Source organism: Pipistrellus hanaki (assembly GCF_964339955.1).
Source record: "Pipistrellus hanaki genome assembly, chromosome: 10".
Taxonomy (NCBI): Eukaryota; Metazoa; Chordata; class Mammalia; order Chiroptera; family Vespertilionidae; genus Pipistrellus; species Pipistrellus hanaki.
In genome coordinates, this window is record NC_140512.1 from 23,057,992 (window position 1) to 23,078,859 (window position 20,868).

The window sequence follows — 20,868 nt, forward strand, 5'->3', positions numbered from 1 at the left end:
TTAAAATTGTACTATTGTTTTTATTGTGTTGGCAGATGAAACAATCCTACTTCTATCATTTTTTATTTCGCTTTATGTAATATCTAGAGATTTATAATCCTTTCCCAAAGCACAGGAATAAAATGCAGCATGCACATAGCATTTGGAGTTTTTAGAACACCACGTGGATTAGGGGGGGTGACAATGATTATGTGATGATGGCAACACTGCATCCAGACTGAAGTCTATTGTATGCTTGGTTTTGTGTGTTTTAACTCCCTGAACATACTTAAGTGTATACAGAATGTAAAGGAAAACTGTAAATGTGACTTTCTTTTACAAGAAATAACACGTTAAGGTAGCCTCAAGAATGTTGTTTTGCCATATTTAGGATTTGATAAAATGGTATGTAAATTTGTGAAATGAATGTAGTATAGGTAGCTACATTATATAGCCTATAAAAGTCGTGTTGTTATCAAAATGTAATGATTTATCTTTAACTTATTTATTTTTGAATAACTTATTTTTGAATAACAAAATCTATTCTTAAAACTGTGTCAAAATTTCTAATATCAGATCACTTCTCTGACTCCTAGGAATCTTTTGGGATTTTTTTTAACCTATGATTGTTAATCATGCTTTTACCTAAGAGTATTTCTTAAAGGCAAATAAGAAAAAGAAAGCCCTCGTGAATGTAAACATCTGTTTGGAAGCATTCTAGTACAAAGGGAGCTTGCTACACGCTCTGGAGTAGCAATGAAGGGGTTACTGTTTATCATACTGTACAATGGAAAAGAGAATGCATACTGGCTCTCAAGTTCAAAGGGCTTGAGGGAGCTTTGGTAACTTTATCCCCTTTAGTCACAAACTGTGAGACAGGCATATGGTTAACATCCTTTATTGGTGTTATTTTTAAACTTGTTTATGAGACATAAATAAAAAGTATTCTAAACCCTATAATGACGTTTCTCCCCAAATGGAAACTTGATTGTGATGGTCCTGGCAGTACCTCTTCCAGTTTGACTCTCTGGCAACTTTTCCCGGCCTGGGTGAAGCAGGCACGGAAGCAAAAGGCTAATGCAGTACATTCTTGCTCTTCTTTTCCCCCCTCTGAGTTTTCCCCTGGCATAGGTATTCCAGACCTAAAGAGCTAAGATGGTTGAAAGGGGATTTAGAAAACTGTCAAAAACCATTTGGGGAAGGGAGTGTCTCCACAATATTTCATGAATCAAATTTGGTAACAAGGGAATTTCATTTTCCGGCTAACTTAATTTCTGACTCTATAGCAGCTAGAAGTTTGGGCCTCCTAAATCACACAGGAGTTTAAAAAAAAAAAAAAGCCATAGGAAGTAATAAATGTCAAAAACTCATCACAAACAGGCTGGGCCCTTCAATTTTTCCCCCCAAATTTTATTTTAGTCTCTACTGAAGTTCTTTGAACATGTAACAAGTAATCCATCTGCAGTTCCAAAACTACTGTAAAGCTGGTTTACCAGGCTACCTGCTTTAAACTTACATCTTTCCCTCAGGGCATTAAGTCCTGGGGCCATAACACTTTCTGAAATACAGGTCTCCGTTCCCTTTAATTTTCCTTGGTATAGATTTAGAATGTCATACAATATAATTAGGGAACATTTAAAGCATCAAGATGCATAAACATACGGGCACTGGCATCACTCTGGAGTCATTTGTTTTCGGACAAGAATGTGGGTGTACCTGCTCTGAAACACAAATCCTCACAGGGGACAGCACGGGCTTCCTAGTAGAAATGAAACTATGCCTTGCTATGATTTTTCCCTAATCTGATTCATCAACAGTGTGTGCATTGGCTCTTCATAAATGAAACTGAAAAGCAATAAAGACCCAGAACAACATTTTATCAAGACACTAAAATTTTGCTTCATTTGGGCAAATAAATAAATAAATGTTTATATTTATAAATGTAAAGAACACGGCTTAGATGAAATAAATGTCATGACTCAAATAACTTAATAAAGAAAACCTTGTGAACACATATGAGATAAAATATGGTAAAGATTTCCTAGCCTGTTTTAGAAATATTAAATAGAATGATATTCCACTTCTTGAGCTTGTACCTTTTCTGTGACAACTCAAAAGCCATTGCAAATACTCATGATTTATCTGGCGCAGAAGAGAACAGCTCTCCCTTTAAAGCTCTGAGCTCAAGTCTTTGTGTTCAGAGCATCATTCTCTACCTTTCTTCTGACAACACTTTCTTACACGGGGTCAGGGCATGGCTGGTTCCACCTCCTTCATCATCTAGGCTCACATCCAGCACTTCATTTACTTAGGTCAGTGAGCGAATGAGAACTCGAGGTTCTCAAACTAAAACCTCTGATTATAAGCTCCTATTTCTAAAGGTCAGTTGCTGCCCTTGCTTAGTTTGGACTATTTTATTAAATTCACCTCACTTCCTGTGTACAATGGGCATTCATAACTGAATGTTCAGTAATGCGATGTTTCTACTGAGTCCTCGAGGATTTCTTTTCCACCATGTAAAAGTTCAAGGGAAAGAGTAAATGTGACATTGTAATCCAAAAAAAGATTTATATGCTGTACTTTGAGAAGATAATTCTACCCTTTTCAATATAATTCTCTCAACCTTGTGGGAGAAAAGAAAAAGAAAAAGAAAAAAAAAACTGAGACACTCTTGATTTCTACAGGATTTTATATAGTTTTAGACTGATGAAAATGTGCTCCCTTATGTTTTATTTCTTGCCATGTGACATATGAGTAATAATATTTTAAATATTTCTAGTGACAATGAATACTTGCCTCGCACGCTTCAGAGCTCTAGCAATAATTAGAATGAATTAGGCAATATTTATTTATTAATCAGTGCTACTTCATGCTCTAAGAGACAATGAATAAATGGTGCAACCAAAATTATAAACTAGGATTCCTAGCTTCTAGTCATAAATTCCAACCAAAACCTCATTCTTCTTTTTAAGGTATTGCTATAGGAAACCAGTCTTATTTCAAAGGCAAGACTCTAGGGATTATCTAAACCAGAAGGGACAATTTTTTTTTTCTTTTCTGAGCTGTGGCTTTGCCATCTGTTATATTCCCCTTATTGCACAAAACTGGTTTGTATGACCAAGAAACTAAAGTTCTGACAAATAAATAGGATATTTTAAGGAAGATCTTACATTATAGAGAGCAATTTCAATATTGAGATACCTACATTTTTACTTATATTCAGATGAATTAGTTTTTCCAAGAAGTTTAAAATAATGCATTTGAACAGTTAAAAATCATCTTGTATTTATTTTTAACTCATCAGTGATGATTACCAACAATATTTTAACTCAGTTTATGCGACAGAGGATAGGTTATGTGGAACACCATTCTATTTTTCTATTAATTCTATATAACATATTTTTTAGAGAATTCTTATGTATTTAATCTGAATAGTATACCACATCCAGGAAAAATTGCCTGCTAAAAGATGAGTAAATTTTCTCCTCCACCCCATTTATTCTGAGAGCGGAAACTGGTTCCCCGCAGCTATGCCAGATTGACTTCTGGGGTGAAAGGTATATGAGATATGTATGTTTGTTATATGTGTGTTGGGGGGAGGGGTGCTGATGGGTTTGGGGAATGTGACTTGAATATGCTACTGAGAAAAGAGGAAGAGCATGAAAATAAACAACTATTATTTAACTTTTCTGCACTAAATCTTAGAAACTTATCTAGAAAAGAAAACAGTAATATTTATGGTGCTGGGAAAGAAATGTAATCTTCCCTTGAAAGACCAAATGCCGTCCAGGAGGGGATGTAGCTGCTGTAAATGAGGACATTAGTTACGAGAAGACATTAAAGGAAGCTGTGAGTGAAGAACCGGGAGGCTAGCCCCGTGAAAAAGGAAGTGGAACACTTGGAAGTATAATATGCCATAAAATGAGGGCAAGCCCCCTGTTGTTGCTGGTGAAAGGAAGTCCTTTAGATCAAAGCTCTCTGAGGACACTAGTACACTGCCCACGTTTTTGATGCTCTGTGTCATCTGCTTACACTTTTTTCCCCAAAGATATTTTTTTCATTCTTTATTGCATCTACAAAAGATAGAATGCAGCCTAACATTTAGTTGGTAGTCAATACATATGTGATGAGTGAATGAATAAGTGAGTGAATGAGTAAAATGATATGAGAATGACTGAAACTCTTAAGCCTAGCGTATCTTCAAGAACTTCATGTGAGAGCATGATAAAAAAAAAATATACCCTCTCCATCATCATAATAGTCACATATGTTTAATACATAATCTATGCCAGGCACTATAATGGATACAGCAATATAGCATTCATATTATTTATAATCCTCATAGGCATTCATGGAAGTACATATTATCAGTTTCTTTTGAGGAGCTCTTCTTTATTCAAGGGATCTTGCTAGAGCATCCAGGAAAGCAGGGTTCCATGTCTTTGAGCCTGCCTGTGGGGACTTTGCAAACTTATATTAGAGATCATCTCCAAGCTTAATGTTACTTTGTTCGTATTACTGTTTTGTATTAATTGAGAAACCAGGGTAAACAAATATCCCTTTTCCATAATAGCCATCACAGTTTTCAGGACTGCTATATTTTCAATATGCAATCATGTATTCAATACTATTAATAATTCATATATTCAGTGCAACTTTTTTTTAAATATGGTAATTCTTTTGCATTTAATTGCTTTTCCTGAGAAGCACAGCTAAGGATATCGATATCCATATCAAACCCTAAAGATATATGGGATGAGACAACTTTTTTTTTTTTTTTTTTACAAATATAACCAATAGAAATGTAAGCCGGTTTTTAATTCACTGATTCTGCAGTGTATGGAAAGTATCTAAATTATCTTTTCTTGTTTATATTCCACCAGTCTTATTGGTCAGGTGAGTATATCACAAAGTGTAAATTAAGAGCATGTAGATTCTATCCAAGGGTTTATTCAGAGTGTCAAGGTCAAGCTTACAGAGAGAAAAGAATCTCATGGATGATGCATGGAAGGAAGAAAACATGGTCTATTTTTGGAAGAAGTGGGAGGGGTTGTCTTTAAGAAGCTATAATATCATATATAGTTTATGTATAATTATACAGGTATTTGAAATTTTGGCATAATTAAAACATAAATTATGGCAATTGTATACTTTATCAAATGGAACATTTAAATTTACCTATAGTATCTTCTCTTTTCATTAACCCTTAGGCAATATATTTTCTAATTTGCTCATTTTTTAAAGTTAGTCCCAATTTCTAAAATATAATACATTATAAAATATGTGGTAGAATTTGTGCTCTTTATCTAACCTTGTGGACCATGAATAGGCAATTGCAGGCAGAAACCCTGGACATCTGGAATTACTAGTCATTCCCACTTAGAAAATAGTACATGTGGTGCAGAAAACAAGGTCAGGACTGCTTGCCTCAGAATTAGAAAATATGTTTTCTAGAGCCTTTAGTTTTAATGTTGGCAATAGGACCTGTGGTATTTTATTTTTTAGTTTGTCTTTGCATTATGTTTTGCTGCCCTCCTTGGAATATATTATATCTTATGTCCCTCTGTATCTATAAAATGGGTCTACTTAAAGTATTTAATATAGCTTGTTATAAGGATTAAACTATATATATATATTTTTAACATATCTGGCATGTTGTTGAAGTTATATGTGTCATATAAGTGTAAGCACTGTTATTATCTCTCTCTCTCTCTCTCTCTCTCTCTCTCTCTCTCTCTCTCACACACACACACACACACACACACACAGTCTTTAATAGTTATCACTAGAAATTATGTTCCATACTTCCTTTATCAGGAGTATTTGTGTTTTTGGTGTTTTTTGCTTATTTGTTTTTCAGTATTTGAAAGCAGGAGATCTACTCTACATTTTCTCCAGAGTTTGTTAAAAAAAATATACAATGTGCCAGGCTGGAGTGGCTCAGTTGGTTGAACATTGTCCCATGCACCAAAAGACTGCCAATTCTGTTCCCAGTCAGGGCATATGCCTAGGATGTGGGTTCAATTCCTGGTCGGGCAGGTACAGAAGACAACTGATCAATGTTTCTCTCAGACAGATGTTTCTCTCTCTCCTCTCTCCTCTCTCTCTCTCTCTCTCTCCTCTCTCTCTCCTTCTCTCTAAGCATGTCCTCTGCTGAGGATTAAAAATAAATTAATTAAAAATAAAGAGGGAATGTAATATATATGAATCCTAAGCATTACTCTTGGTCCTAAAATGTAATAGTATATCCCAATATAAGCTGTACTGACAGTTAGTGAAGTTTTTCTTTATAGTATTAGAACTGACAACAGATGAGTAATGGAAACAAAACTTTGACAAAATTGAAACTGTTTAATATAAAGCATAGAATATAAAGCAAATTTAAATTAAATTTGTAAAAAACTGTGAATAAGTCAGCATTATCACTGCTTCCACCAAAGGCATGAATGATTGATCCTACGCTACTGTTGATGACATTGTTATTTTTTTTCTTTTTCTTGTATTAACTCAGTCTTTATTTTTGTTTTAATCAGACAATAAATATTTTACATGTTCACTAGTCTGTCTTTCTGCCAAAATAAGCTTACAAATATCTTCTCATCTCTTCACATAGATGGCATACTTTAGAAAATTCAATGTAATTATTTCAGAATGTGTTAGGAGAGAATGTAAATATTTGAGGAAAATAAATACTAACCTCAAGCAAACTACTTGGGGGGTCTACAACAATGTGGATAACTCTTTGCCCTGTTCTTTTTAATGTTCCTGACTACTTATGCATTTTGCTTCTGGCTAATGATGACAGTAGAAAAGCCAAAATTCTATAAGAAAAATTAATCCCGTGGTTTTTTGTTTTTTGGTGTTTTTTTTTCCTGGCTCCTGTAACAGCAATAAATTCAGGGATACCAGATATATAAAGATAATGTATTTTCATTAAATTTCTAACTCAATCGTGGATCCATGTGGTTCAGATAAAATGCATTCATGTACAAAGATCTGAGATGCTCACTGTAACCAAATGGAGCTCTAGTGCCCTGGAGCATTATTCATTCTGAAAATGAGCCACATTCATGTCTAATGAGAAAACAAAGTCCAGTTTTTAATTGGCAGTGCGGAGGGGTTAGGAGCTCTTTTTTAGTGTGCTAAGACTGACTTCCCAGAGCCAGGACACACTCAGTCTTCTCACACTTTGCTTCACTCTGCAGTGGAAATTTAGATACCAAGCCACTGTCTCTGGTACGTTTTCCTACATCACAGTATTTCCAAGTTTACGAGCTTATTCCCAGGTTGTTTTAAAAGTGGAAGTTGTCCAAGCTCCTCTCCTAAATTTCTGAACCAGGTTTTTTCTGTGGCCTCCATTTTAAGGTTTATGCCAGCCATCATCCTCCTTGCCCATTTCCCTAGTGACCTAAGGTTCTACTGATGTCCAAACCCAACAGCACTCAGTTCTAAGCCCAAAGTACGCCACTTCACAGTTCAAAACTTCTTAAGTACTGCTTTGGAGCCTTCAAACTTTAACTGTGGCTTAGAAATTTAAGGAACTACCTCAGGAATGAGGGCAGAAAAAAAGTAAAGTTGATTTTATAATTTACATCTAACCATATTCATTTAATTCTAAATCCATGCACATATTCTTGGAGCTACTGCTTTTGCTTTAGCTTGAATACAAGAAAACAGGCCTCTGAACCCAATCCCAGAATGGAGCTATGCAACCCATGGGATGGCCCCTTAGACACTGTCTAATGCTCATCTCCAAGCATTATTCAACATCAATCTACTGCAACTATGTACAATACTGTTCTTTGGTCATTGAGCGCCGTACTGTATTCTGTTAACTGATCATCATGCCTGCCTATTTGAAAATCATTCTTCACATGGCTCTGTCTGACTAATCAGTTCAGCCTCGTAGACTAAACTGGAAATAGGTCTTATCCCTGCCACCTCCCCAACAGCCTCCTTGCCCGAAACTCTGACTATTCTGCATCCAATAAGGAAGCAATCTTGCTTAGATGAAGCCCATGGTATTTTTAATGCTCAGGAGATGTAATTGATGTATAGGTTTATATATACTAAGTAGTAAAAACATTGCTATACAATTAGTAGAATCATGGCAGGAATGAGTTTTGTTGAATGTCAGACTAGGGATTTAAGCATAATTTAGTTAGAAATGAGGGCCCACTGACCATTTTTGGATCGGAAAATATTTAGAAAGCTTTTTCAGGTAGTATGACAGTAGCAGGAAAAGCAAGAGACCATTTCAGCCTTTCAGAGTACAGGAGAAAATGTACATGAGAAAATGACTGAAAAATCAAGCAGCTTTGGTGTGACTCTGTAACTATGGGATATAAAATCATTATTATTATTATTATTTTTGAAAATTTGTGGAATTTACACTTTTGAGTTAAGAAGAATAAAAGAAAAAAAAATGACTTATGAATCATCTAGTGAGAAAGAGGTACTACCTGGAATTGTAATGAAATGGGAGGCCAAATGCAACTCTGAAAAATTAAAAACATGATTGAAAAGAAACCTTAAGTGCCAACTGGCACACAAATGTAAGGAAATTGCATTAGCTTGTGAGTGAGAAAATAGGAATGATGAATGAGCTGAGGTTTGGTCACCACGGGACTTACAAGAACATTTCAGGAATGTGATAAATGTTATGTTTATTGAGAATAAGAGCTTATTGAGGATATGTATAGCCTTACATATTAGTAGAATATAGTGAAATATAGTTACATAGAGAAATAACAGATATTATAAGTAAAAATATAGTTAAATTTATGAAAGTCATTTCATATTCCCTAATTTAATTTTCAATATATCAGGTAAAAACACCTATCAAATAAATTCCACAGTTTTAGCAAAAGTATAATGGCACCTTTTAAAATAGTTATACGTTATTAAGCATATTATTTAAAATTTTTTTCAAGACTCTCTTATCTCTATTCAACTCCTCTACATGTGGGCACACCCACCCACAAATGAATGATTATCAACTTCTCCATGGCAGGAGTCACTAATTTTTTAAAAGTTCCCAGACCTCGTCTTTTTGCCTAACACTGAGTATATTTGTCAATAAATAGTAATAACGTAAGAAATTTAGAAATATTAGATACATGTTAACATTTAATATTTTCATTTAATATTGATGTATGAGACATATGCTGAGAGAGCAAAGTTTAATTTTTTTTTTTTTTGTAGTCCCGACCTGGGATCAGGCTAATTAAGACCTTTGCCCTTCCACCTTGGCTTGATGGAGTACATGGTCTACAGTACCAGAGTGAAGCTCCAATGGGCTCAGGGAGAAAGAAAAGCACAATGGAATATTTGAGTGCCTGCTCCATAAAATCTGAAGCAAACCTCTGTCTCTCTTTCCTGGTATTTTGCCTCTTTTTTTTTTAGGGTTAGTTGACTTTGGTTTGCATACCTTTCACTCAAAGAATTTCCTTGACTTTCTCAGCAAGACAGGCACTCACCACCAGAGTTATGAACAATTTGCAAACCTCTATTACTCTACCCTTTCTTTCCTCTCTAGGTAGAATGTCGGAATGGAAGCAAGGGGTTATTATTATAGGCTTAACCTAAATGTGTTCTGATTTACTTCAAAGAAAACCATTTGCAAAGTTTGCTTCTTTAACAAATATCAAATTACTTGAAATTTACCTACAACTAATCATGACCCATCAGTGTACTCACACCACTCCTGAGAACTGCAACTCCAGTTCAAGGAAAATGAATGGTTTTAATTTGCTACTCAGCCACATGGTTAATCAATGAACAACCATGAACAACCTCACAGTGACTCCCCTTGCTAACAAAATGGTCCTTTAGTATACAGCTAGTAAGTAAAATGTTCTTCTAACTACAATTGTTCCTTCCTCTCTGCCTCCTTCCTTCTCTCTCTCTCTCTCTCTCTCTCTCTCTCTCTCTCTCTCTCTCTCTCTCTCTTCTCCCCTCCATCCCTCCCTTCCTACCTCTCTAATTTTTTGGAAATTCCTTCTCCTTTCTTCTGGCATTCTGGATCAAGAAATAGCCTGAAATTGTTAACTGTTATCTGACTTGGCTTACTTTTCTTGGAGCTAAAATGCTAATTACTTGATACATAAATTTAAAAATATATTTTTAAGGACAACCTAAGAAGTGAAACATGGCTTCGAAGCAATTTATCTTTGGAAACAATACCCATGTCATTAGTTTGTATGAACCCTGATCAAAACTGGGCCCGTGAGAGGCATATGAACTGATCACTGATGGAAATGGGAATTACGTGAGGGTGACTTTTTAGCATCAGAGAGACTTGAGTTTCCAGGGACCTAGGAGATAATATAGTCAAATGCTCCAATTGTAAGGATAATTAATTTAAATCAAGAGAGGTTAAGGGATTTACATAAAATAAAACAATTAATTGTCTGTAGAGCACCGATCAAAATCAGGCTCACCTATCTCACAAGTCAAACATCTTGCTTCTATAAAATGTCTGTTAGTCTAAAGTAACTAATAGTAAGGAGCTATTAAATGGTTATTATTAACGTTATTGAAGTTTGCACAAGCCTATCCATGCAGGATTTTATTTTCTTCTAAAAAGTTGGTTGTTTGCTTTTACCTCTAGCAGAAATTCCTGTTGGTTAAATTTTTTTTCTTTAGTGTCTTTGGAAAGATGAATGCTTTTCTTTATCAACTTGCATAAAATATAAACAGATTATAGTAATCATAGTTAAAAGTTTTTCAAAGAAGCATAATTTAACTTTAAAGATAAAGCATTTTCTTTAGAACAAATTTACATGATTTAAAAACAAGAACATTTTTCTCCCTTACAAAACTTGTCGAGCAAGTGTGGTTTGAAGCAGGGATATTTAGATGGAGAACATGATTTGGTATACCCTGAGGGAAGATCAGTTTTCAAAGGATTAAGCTGGGAAATCTTCTCAAATGGTTTACCTGCTTGTCTGACCGGCCGCAAGAGTCCAGGTGGCACTCTTATTTTACTCCTCAGCTTGGGTGGGCTTAATTCTGTAAATCACATAGAAGAATTTTCATAACTTATTTTCCTTTCAAAATGTGCTCTTGGCAAGATGGAAAATAAAGATCGAAACACCTGTGTGCCAAATATAAAGCTCTGAGTGCCCTGCAGAATCTCTGCAGCATGGACCACGATCAGACCTTCATTTGACCCGCTGTGCAAGAGGATACAAGTGAAGGCGATGAACCACGGGAAGGTGAAAATTTTGAGAAATAAACCTCATAACCTCATTCCCTGAGTTACTCCCAGCACTACCTGAATAGCTCTAATTGGACTTTGGGTCTAGTTTGCTGTTGATTAGACTTGGGTAATACGTCTTCTTTGTTTCTCACCTTATACACATGCATTCTTTATTGGTTGGCTTGCTGTTCTGTTTGCTAAATCTCAGGGATACATTAGGATTGTATTCTTTTTTAAGAGGATAAAAAAACAGTTCAAAAGATTAAATCTTAAAAATCTATTAACAAAAAGAAATGTAAGAAGTGTAATGATCAACCAAAGGACTTATATGCATGCATATAAGCCTAGCCACTGGACACAGACAACAGGGTGGTGAGGGCATGAGTGGTGGGGGGTGGTGTGTGTGTGGGTAATGGGGGAGGAGGACATATATGTAATACTTTAATCAATAAGTAAATTTTTAAAAAGTGAAATGAATAACTCACAGTTTATAGGGAGAGGTTGTGTTCCATGAGTGCTAGCAGCAGGGACATTTCTGTAAAATGGACTTTTCAGGCAGATTGCTTTTCTTAATCCCTGGCCCAGGGCCGCCTGGTCCACCTGGGGAGCAGGCTGGCGTTTCTCAGGGAAGTCGATCCAATTTGTCTGCTTCTCCTAGTCACTCACAGTCACTTACATTTATATTCCTATTGGTCAAATTTAAGGGTCATTAATTTTTATAAGGAACACATAAGAACTATATATATACTGTGGGCAGCAACATCTCTCTCCCTAATCTCACTCTGATTTCTTCTCTCCACTTTCTTTTTTTTTTTTTCTTTGTTTATTTTTTAGTTACCTCTTCAGAGACCCAATACGCATTCATTTGAAGCTACTGAGGAAACAGATCCACAAAACAAAAGTAGTTCAGCAGTTTTCGCTCTAGTCAGAACTGCCTCTCTCAAATCAGAATCATAACGTCGGGAAAACCACGTTCACTCTATTTTGAATAGAAACATAAATGTGAATTAGAGGAAATTAGATAGGTCACCGGCTTTACAGAGACATATCGATATATATAGTTTTTGAGTGTTGAGATAAACTTATTGTGTCACATATTTAGGTAATTCTTAACAAACACAATCATAAACAGATATGCACAAGCCAGTCATTGACTGTCCTTTATTTTACAGCCCCAGCCCTCAACTTTAATTTTAACCATGGAAGACCAGGAGGGTCTGGTGGAGTGCACCCCAATCTGTCAATACTCTTCACAGGTCCTGTCCCAATAAAATCCATTCAGATAATCATCCTCAGAAATTCAGAAAAAAACACTACCAAAAATGCAAATGTATGACTTTAATAGCATGCTTCTAATAATTCAACCTTTGTCCTTGCTGTGAGATAATAATATGTTGTAATTTATAGCACTCCACTCAGTTTCAAAATGTGATTACTTAGTCTGCTCACTTATCATTGCATTTCTAGGCAATTTATAAACTTCTTTACAGCAAGCATCATGTCTGTCCTATTGTCAACATAGCCAGAGCAAATAGCACCCTGCCTGCCTGGCACAGATTGCATATTGGTTGGATGAATGAAAGAAATAACTGAATATTCTATTAGCTTGATAAAACTAATACCATAGTATTACAATTAAGCACAGAAAAAAAGACAGAAAAGCAAAGAAAATTTAGAGTCTGTGGAAAGAAAGCAAGATTATATATTCTGAGGTAATTTCACACGCACCTGTTGCAGATTTTATCGAAATTGGAATCTACCCTTTTTGATGACAAAGACATAACACTTCCAGATGCTTCTCCCCACTGGTTTTGAACCCAATTACTTTAACTTGTTTATTATAATAGAATGGGCCATTGATATTCATTTTGTAAATAAGTAATTGTTACAAAAGTAAGTATTAGATGCAGCTAAGAAATGACAAAATACAGTAAATATATTTGTAATTCAGTTGGCTAAAGAAACTTTATGCTGAAGAACTTGGTGACAAAATATGATCATATTGGTAACAATGTCTTAGGATATTTTTAAAAATATCATTTCTTTCATCAATACAATTGGCTGTACTTTATTTTTCAATCTGTATCATTTGTAGTGATTGTAAATGAGACAAGATTAGAAAGTCTAGTGCTGAAAGGTATTTTCTCACACTTCCACCACGTTAGCCACGGTATAGGCAGGTCAGGTTACAGCATTATCTCTGAGCATCTGGAAAACGTATACTATTTTGTCCCTAGGTACCTACAAGAAATTCTTCAGGGATTTTTTGTTTTTCTAGCCCAGTTTTTTTTTTCCACCTTAAGAAATAAATAATCATCATGAGCTGAAATATAAATGCAATTAATTTCCAACAGTATATTATATCATCCAAACAGCAACCATGAGGATTTTCTACATTATACTTGTAAGGGCATGCCTATCTCAGTTCAAAAATACCTAGCCCTTATGGAATCTCAGGTTTCACATTTGAAAAACTTCAATATTATCTGTCAGCCTTCTTTTTTAACCAGGTCTTTTGCTGATACATTAATGTAGGAGAGAAAATAATCCAGAGGAAGGTTCAAATAACTGACCAATGAATGGAAACCCAAAATCTCTTTAAATGCTTTTCCCATTCTATCTTTGATATTATTTAAATTTGGTTATTTATAGCATAGCCAACAGCATGCTAGGAAGAGTAATACACAGCAACGTCCCTCCAGCCAGCTATCCCCAACATGTTTTCTGTAGGACACTAACATCCTGGAATATTAATAGATGCCACTCACAGTAAAGTTTCTGAAATTTAGGACACTTAAGTAATGGTAGAATTTTAAACTAAGTTAAGCAACTAATTTAGGTACAACAAAGAATGCTAAAACCATTAATTGTGTAAATGTGCAATGTGAACTTTAAGACTGTAATAGAGTCTGAAAGTTTTCCTACTTTTTCTTGACTGTGGCAGCACCTTGGAAAAAACAGGTATTCCAAGGAACACACTTTGAGAAAAGTTGTTTCCATCTCACCATCATTATATGAAAAATAACAAAATCTGTACTCGACAGTTCTGAGGATGCAGAGCAAGTAGTTGCATATGCTTGGACATTCTCTAAGTAGAATGTACGTAAACACCTACAATTTAAATTGTTGGTGGCATTCCTCACCTATCTGTGCTATATTTTGCTCGACTTTGGGTAGTACTGCGCTTTACCCCTCCACTATGGAGTCATGTTTAATTGATAACCTCGCCTTTCTTTGATCGCCACATTTCAGGGACATTTAATTGCTGGTTCAGTTCTCCCCTTCCTAAGTGTCTTGCCTATTTTATTTATGGGACATTCAAATTTCATAACTCATTCTCCAAAATGTATTAATCCTAGTCTCTTCAGATCAATCTTTTATTAAAAATGGTATAGCCCTGGCTGGTGTGGCTCAGTGGGTTGGGGCATCATCTCTTCACCAGAAGGCAGATCAATGTTTCTATCACATCAATGTTTTTCTCTCTCTATTTCTTTCTCTCTCTCTCTCTCTCTCTCTCTCTCTCTCTCTCTCTCTCTCTCTCTCTCTCTCTCTCTCTCTCTTCTCTCTCTTTCTCTCTCTTTCTCTCCTCTCCCCCTTCCTCTATCTTTGAATTCACTAAAAACATACCCAGTGAGGATTAAAAAATATGCATTTACATGGAATGGAAAAGTACATCTGTGTAAGTTTTATTTTCTTAATATAGATTCTTAGAGCTCCAAAAATTTTTGGAGATTCTACAAGCACCCAATCATTTAGATTAAGGCTCATGTTTATCCGTTTACACTTTTACCATTTTCTCTTTTTGCTTAAACATAAAAATCCTCACTTCCAGGGTATCTTTGTCAGATCCCAAAAGAAGGGGTAGCCATTGACCCACCTCTCCCTCTGCAAGTTTGCCTTCAAGGCTTTACCCTCCCTGACCGGGTTATGTATGTTGCTGCCTCCTGTTGATTCTGCCCTTCCTTGGTCAGTAAACAATCTGCCCTGCAGGAAGGGCCTCTGGAATTCCTGACAATTATTTTGCACTCTTTCTTCCCACCATGAGGTAGTAGAGAGAGGAGAGAGGTGGAGGAAAATGCACAGCTCTGCTCTGTCACTTTGCATCAGCCTGAGCAGGAGCACATACCTCCGGCCCGAAAGGGGCTGCCGGGAGCAATTAAGCACAGGCTCGGAGCGGACCTGGGAAACATTCCAGCCCTCCCGTCAGGTCTTCACCGGGGATTCCCGCACAACCAGGAGTAAATAAATAAGCAAAAGAAACCCCTACCAGAGTATATGATTATCTACTTTAAAATTATGTCCATGTTCTACTCACTGTGCTTATCCATGACATACTTGATAAAATATCCAAAAGACGAATTATAAATGCATGTGATAAGAGGGGCGATATACATTGGTGCTAAATTCACTATGAACCATGGAAATGTTCATTGGTATTTCAAGTAGATATTTTGATGTTTTTAAGATCATCTCCTTACTAGTTAGTAAATCTGACCACATCATCATCATTATTAATATTTTATTTTATTTTATTTTTTACCTATTATGGAGACTGAGGAAGTAGCAAGAAGCCCAGACCTGTTCTGTGTGATACAGCACACACTGGCCTCATGTTGCAATTAAGCATTTGCTAATAAAATGTTGCTAATCTAAGTTTGGATTCAAAGGGAGGACAAAAAAGGATGTTCAATATCTAATTAAAATTTTAAGATTGATATGTCCAAATAATAATTTGGCCCTTATTATGTATAATGTTTAATGTAGAGTATGGATACATTAATTTGTTTCCATATAACTACTAGAGAATTTAAAAATATGTGTGTAGTTCACATTGTATTTCCATTGGATACTTGTACTCTGGATCACAGAATAATGTTTTGATTATATAAAGGGAGGTGGTGAAAACATTCACTGTGTGCCTCAATTAATAGCTTCATATTTTGCCTTTTGCCATTCCTCATTCCATGCCCTAAGTTTCAGATCTATGATGCTATTTGAAATGTAATCAACAACTTTTCTTTACAACTTTTCTTTCATTTACTTTATAATTCAATAAGTGTTTATTGAGTATTGATATTATACCAAGTAACACCAGTAGGTAATGGGGTCATGTACAATTTTCCCAGGCTTAAAATGCCTAAAAATGTGCAAAATAATTTTAATTCCTTTCTAGTGATTTAATATCTTAAGTGGAAGGGAAAGAGGGCCCAAAGAAAGGTGATTTAATGAAAGCATAATTACAGGAAATATATAAAATTTTAGAGAATAGAAAAGACTTAGTCACTGGTAGCATATGGCAGAAGACTATCTCTAATTATTGTAGATTGGGAGAGGAATTAATGCAAACATATGTACCAAATATTTTAATGAGATTGTTATGATTAATATCACCTTTAAAATAAGCAGTATGTTTTTTTTTAAACCCAATGTTTGCATTATACAAGGAAATCAGATAATGTATAGTAAAGTCTACATTTAAGGGCAATATGAGCACCTACATTCTCTTCTTAAGTAAATGCTATGTGTATCTGTCTTTGAGCAGGTGTCTGCTCTAAAGTGCTGACACTGATTGTTAGGAAAGTCATTGAGGAAATCTACTAAGAAAAAAATTTAATGTGGTTCTTCTGATTGTTAAAGACTACTTTTCTCTTACCATACTCTGTGTATTATATTTTCCCTCTATTATGTTTCAGGGAAAGTCTGAAAAAATAGTATTTGAAATGTTGAAACACAGACAAAATAGCAGATACAGCCCTAAATCTATCGTGGTTGACAATATCACCACCTGAGATCTTTAGACTTAACTTATAAAATGTTGTGGTGCAGCAGACAAACCCTGGTAGATGATTAATCTTAGAAAAGTAAAATGCTTCATTGCCCCATACTCATCAAAAATTAAAACAAGTCTTGGCCCTCAAGCTGAGTGTCCTATTCTGGAGGGCATTGAGCAATTCAAACAGAAAGCTGGATCCCCTTAAATCATTGTTTCCTGTGAATGGAATGACTTTTTCAAAGTTATTAATAACAAAGATCATGAGGAAGGAGAATGTGTTTATTTTTTAATCTCACTCTCAAAACTCTTTTCCAATTTTCTAGATGATGTTTCTTTTTTGATTGATGGGTCTATTAAGTTTCTGGGAATAAAAGCCAAACAAACATTTCATACAGAGGTTTTCTTTAGGCACTCAAATTCAAGTCCTATTTAACACAGTGGGGTCACCAAACATCCAGTAAAGCTTTTGCCAATGTTTGTGTTTTCTTACAATTAGATGAAAATCAAAGCCATGTGGACACCACAGGGCAAACAGCAGGTCTCAATGTGTGCTTGGTGGGGCACATTCTGCTTTTCTCATGTTACTCTTTTATGTTTTTGATAATGTAACCAAATTTTATTTTATTGTATTATTTGTGTTTTGCTTATGATGGTCTTAAATTTTTTTCTATCATTTTATATGCTGTCATCTATAGTCCCCAGGTAGTTTTGAAGAAGATAATCAAATTTCCCCCTGTAATGAGGCTATTTCCTTTACTGTTTAAGTACAGAAGACAATATAGCAGGTGCCTGGAAAACTGTGGGAAGACATTAAACAAAAAGTAAATCCAAAGAACTCTGACTTAATGCTCTACTAAAGGCTTTTCCAGGAAATGAAAGCGATACACCTACGACAAAGGTATCTAAAATCCAAATGTGTGTGCATACACATGCACACATTCACACACACAATTGAATTCCTAAAATGCATGCTTATGGCAAGAACAAGCAATAAACCAAATTCATTTAATAGGAAAGTCACATTTATTTCCAACTCATTATTAAGATATAAAAGCTGGTGATACCAACAATTTTAAGTGGCTCATTTAATTGCCAGCATAAAAACCTTTATTTTTATTTTATGAGAATTGTAATAAATGTGTTGTTTGTTTGCCTTTAACTATCAAGATGGTTCTCATAAAAGCACCATTTTGGTAACAGACAACTTGTTGGGGGAAAATGGCTTTGTACATTAACAAAACATGGCTCTCAATAAATATGCATAAATTATAATGATTCTAATTCCATTGAATGTTTTTGACATGTTAAACTTTGTTAAAAACATTTTAATTCACCTCTTCCCTCTACTTTAGCAAAAAAAAAAAAATACAGATCAGTGGGTTTGTTACTTTAAGGGACAAAAAGAAAGGAAATAAAAAAGAGGTGTTCAACATAGCAGTGGTAGCTTTGGTTTGACATACATCCAAATCAATCTTTTTTATTTATTTATTCATATATTGAAGTCTCATTAAATGCAATACCATACAGTGAAGGAATATAGGATACAGAGGGTAGCAGATAAAGAAAGGATTGGACTTAGAATTTAATTTTGATATATAATACCTTTCATTTAAAAATATCATTCAATCCAATGGGGGGAAAAATGGGTAAAGGTCTTAAATATACACCTTTTGAAAGAGGATATACAGAAGGCCAAGTGACACATGAAAACATGCTCAAAGTCACTAATCATCTGAGAAATGCAAATCAAAACGACAATGAGGTGCCATCTCACATCTGTCAGAGTGGCTATCATCAACAAACCAACAAATAACAACAAGTGCTGGGGAGAATATGGAGAAAAAGGTACCCTTATGCACTGCTGGTGGGAATGCAGACTGGTGCAGAACTGTGGAGAACAGTATGGAGTTTCCTCAAAAAATTAAAAATGGAACTCCCACTTGACCCAGTAATCCAACTTCTAGGAATATATCCCCAACAATCATAAACACCAATTAGAAAGGACATATGCATCCCTATGTTCATAGCAGCATAATTACAATAGCTAAGATTTGGAAACAGCTTAAGTGCCCATCAGCACATGAGTGGATTAAAAAACAGTGGTACATCTATACAATGGAATACTAAGTTGCGGTAAAAATGAAGGAACTCTTACCATTTGCAACAGCATAGATGGACCTAGAGAGTATTATGCTAAGCGAAATAAGCCAGTCAGAGAAAGATAAATATCACATAAACTCACTCATTGGTGAGTAAGATCATGTGATATCTTGAATGTTGCCCAGGGAAACCATCTGTATTGGTTTCCCTGTGCAACAACATAAACTGATGAACAAAAATATCTAGAGACAGAGAAGCATTGAACAGACTATCAAACCTCAGAGGGGAGGCGGGGAATATGAGGGGAGGATAAGAGATCAACCAAAGGACTTGTATGCATGTATGTACTGGTATATAAGTGTAGTCAATGGACACAGATATTAGGGGGGTGAGGGCATGTTCTAGGGGGCAGGGGTGGCCAGGGAGAAGTCAATGGAGGAAAAAGGAAATATATATAATACTATATATAATACTTTAAACAATAAAGAATTTTTAAAAAATGACTGACAGCTGCTCTGCCTCTCTGCTGGCTCAGTTTAGCATCATCCCATGTACCAGGAGGTTCCCTGCTAGGTTCCCTGTAGAGAGGTGTACAAGAGGAACCTATCATGCTTCTAACTCTCCCTCCCTCTCTTTTCCTCTCTTTGAAGTCAATTAAAAAAAAAAACATTATAAAATAAAATGACCCCAACTACAGGGGCATCACCCTATGTTCCAATTATTTAAATTATCATGTCAGTTACTTTTATCTCTCAATGAAAATAAAATCTCAATAAAGTTTATATTATCTAACTTTATTATGCATAACTAAATTTGCCATGTTCTCTTAATGTTTAATTCCAAATCATCTAAAATCTAGAATCATAGCATTTTTAAAGAACCATCTGTATTTGTGTCCTTGTGCAACATCATCTCTTTTATCATTCTCTTAATGCCAACTCTACTCATGTCTTTTTAAATTCATCTGCCAAATATATCACTCCAAAAGTATTCCTATCCTTCCATATCTTATTCCATTATGTTCTTCTTTGTAATTTGAGAGTTAAATTGGTTTTTGAAAACTCTTGACCAGCTTGCTGTATTTGTTATTATTATTATTGTTGTGCTTTCTCTTCAATTTGATTCAAATATGAAATATTTCTTTTCCATTTTTCAATAATTTCCAAAGCACATCTTTGAGAAGTCTTTCTATGAGTGGATTTTGAGGAACTGCCAACTCCAATCACCAGTTTAACAGAAGCTCTTACTTCTCAGACATTACAAATCTTGATCTGATTTACTAAATTTTTACTAAATTTTCTTAAGTTTATTGATTTTTAATCCTTATGTATGTATTTCTTTACCTTGAAAAGTAGGCCAAAACAATTTTTCCAGATTATGGTTCTGTGCATTAAATGGAGGCACATTTGGAAAAACTAGTTCCTCTAGTATTCGGTCCAGTGTATCATCGTGTAAAACAACTACACTGAGCACTTCAAATGTTTATTGTCCACAACAGATTTGCCATAGTATCTGCAGGTTATTATGATTGTACATTTGTTTTGTGTCTTTAATAAAAGACACAAAACAGTGAGAGTGTTTTAAGACAGTGAGAGTGAGTTTTTAGCTTGATTACAATGTTATTAAACTTATGACATTATATAAAATCTAGAGGCCTGGTGCATGAAATAGGTGTACAGGGCCTGCACCCTCTCTCAATCCGGAACCTTTCTGGGAATGTCTGACTGCCAGTTTAGGCCCAATGCTGCAGGGATTGGATCGGGCCTAAACCACAGTCGGACATCCCTCTCCAAATCTGGGACCACTGGCTCCT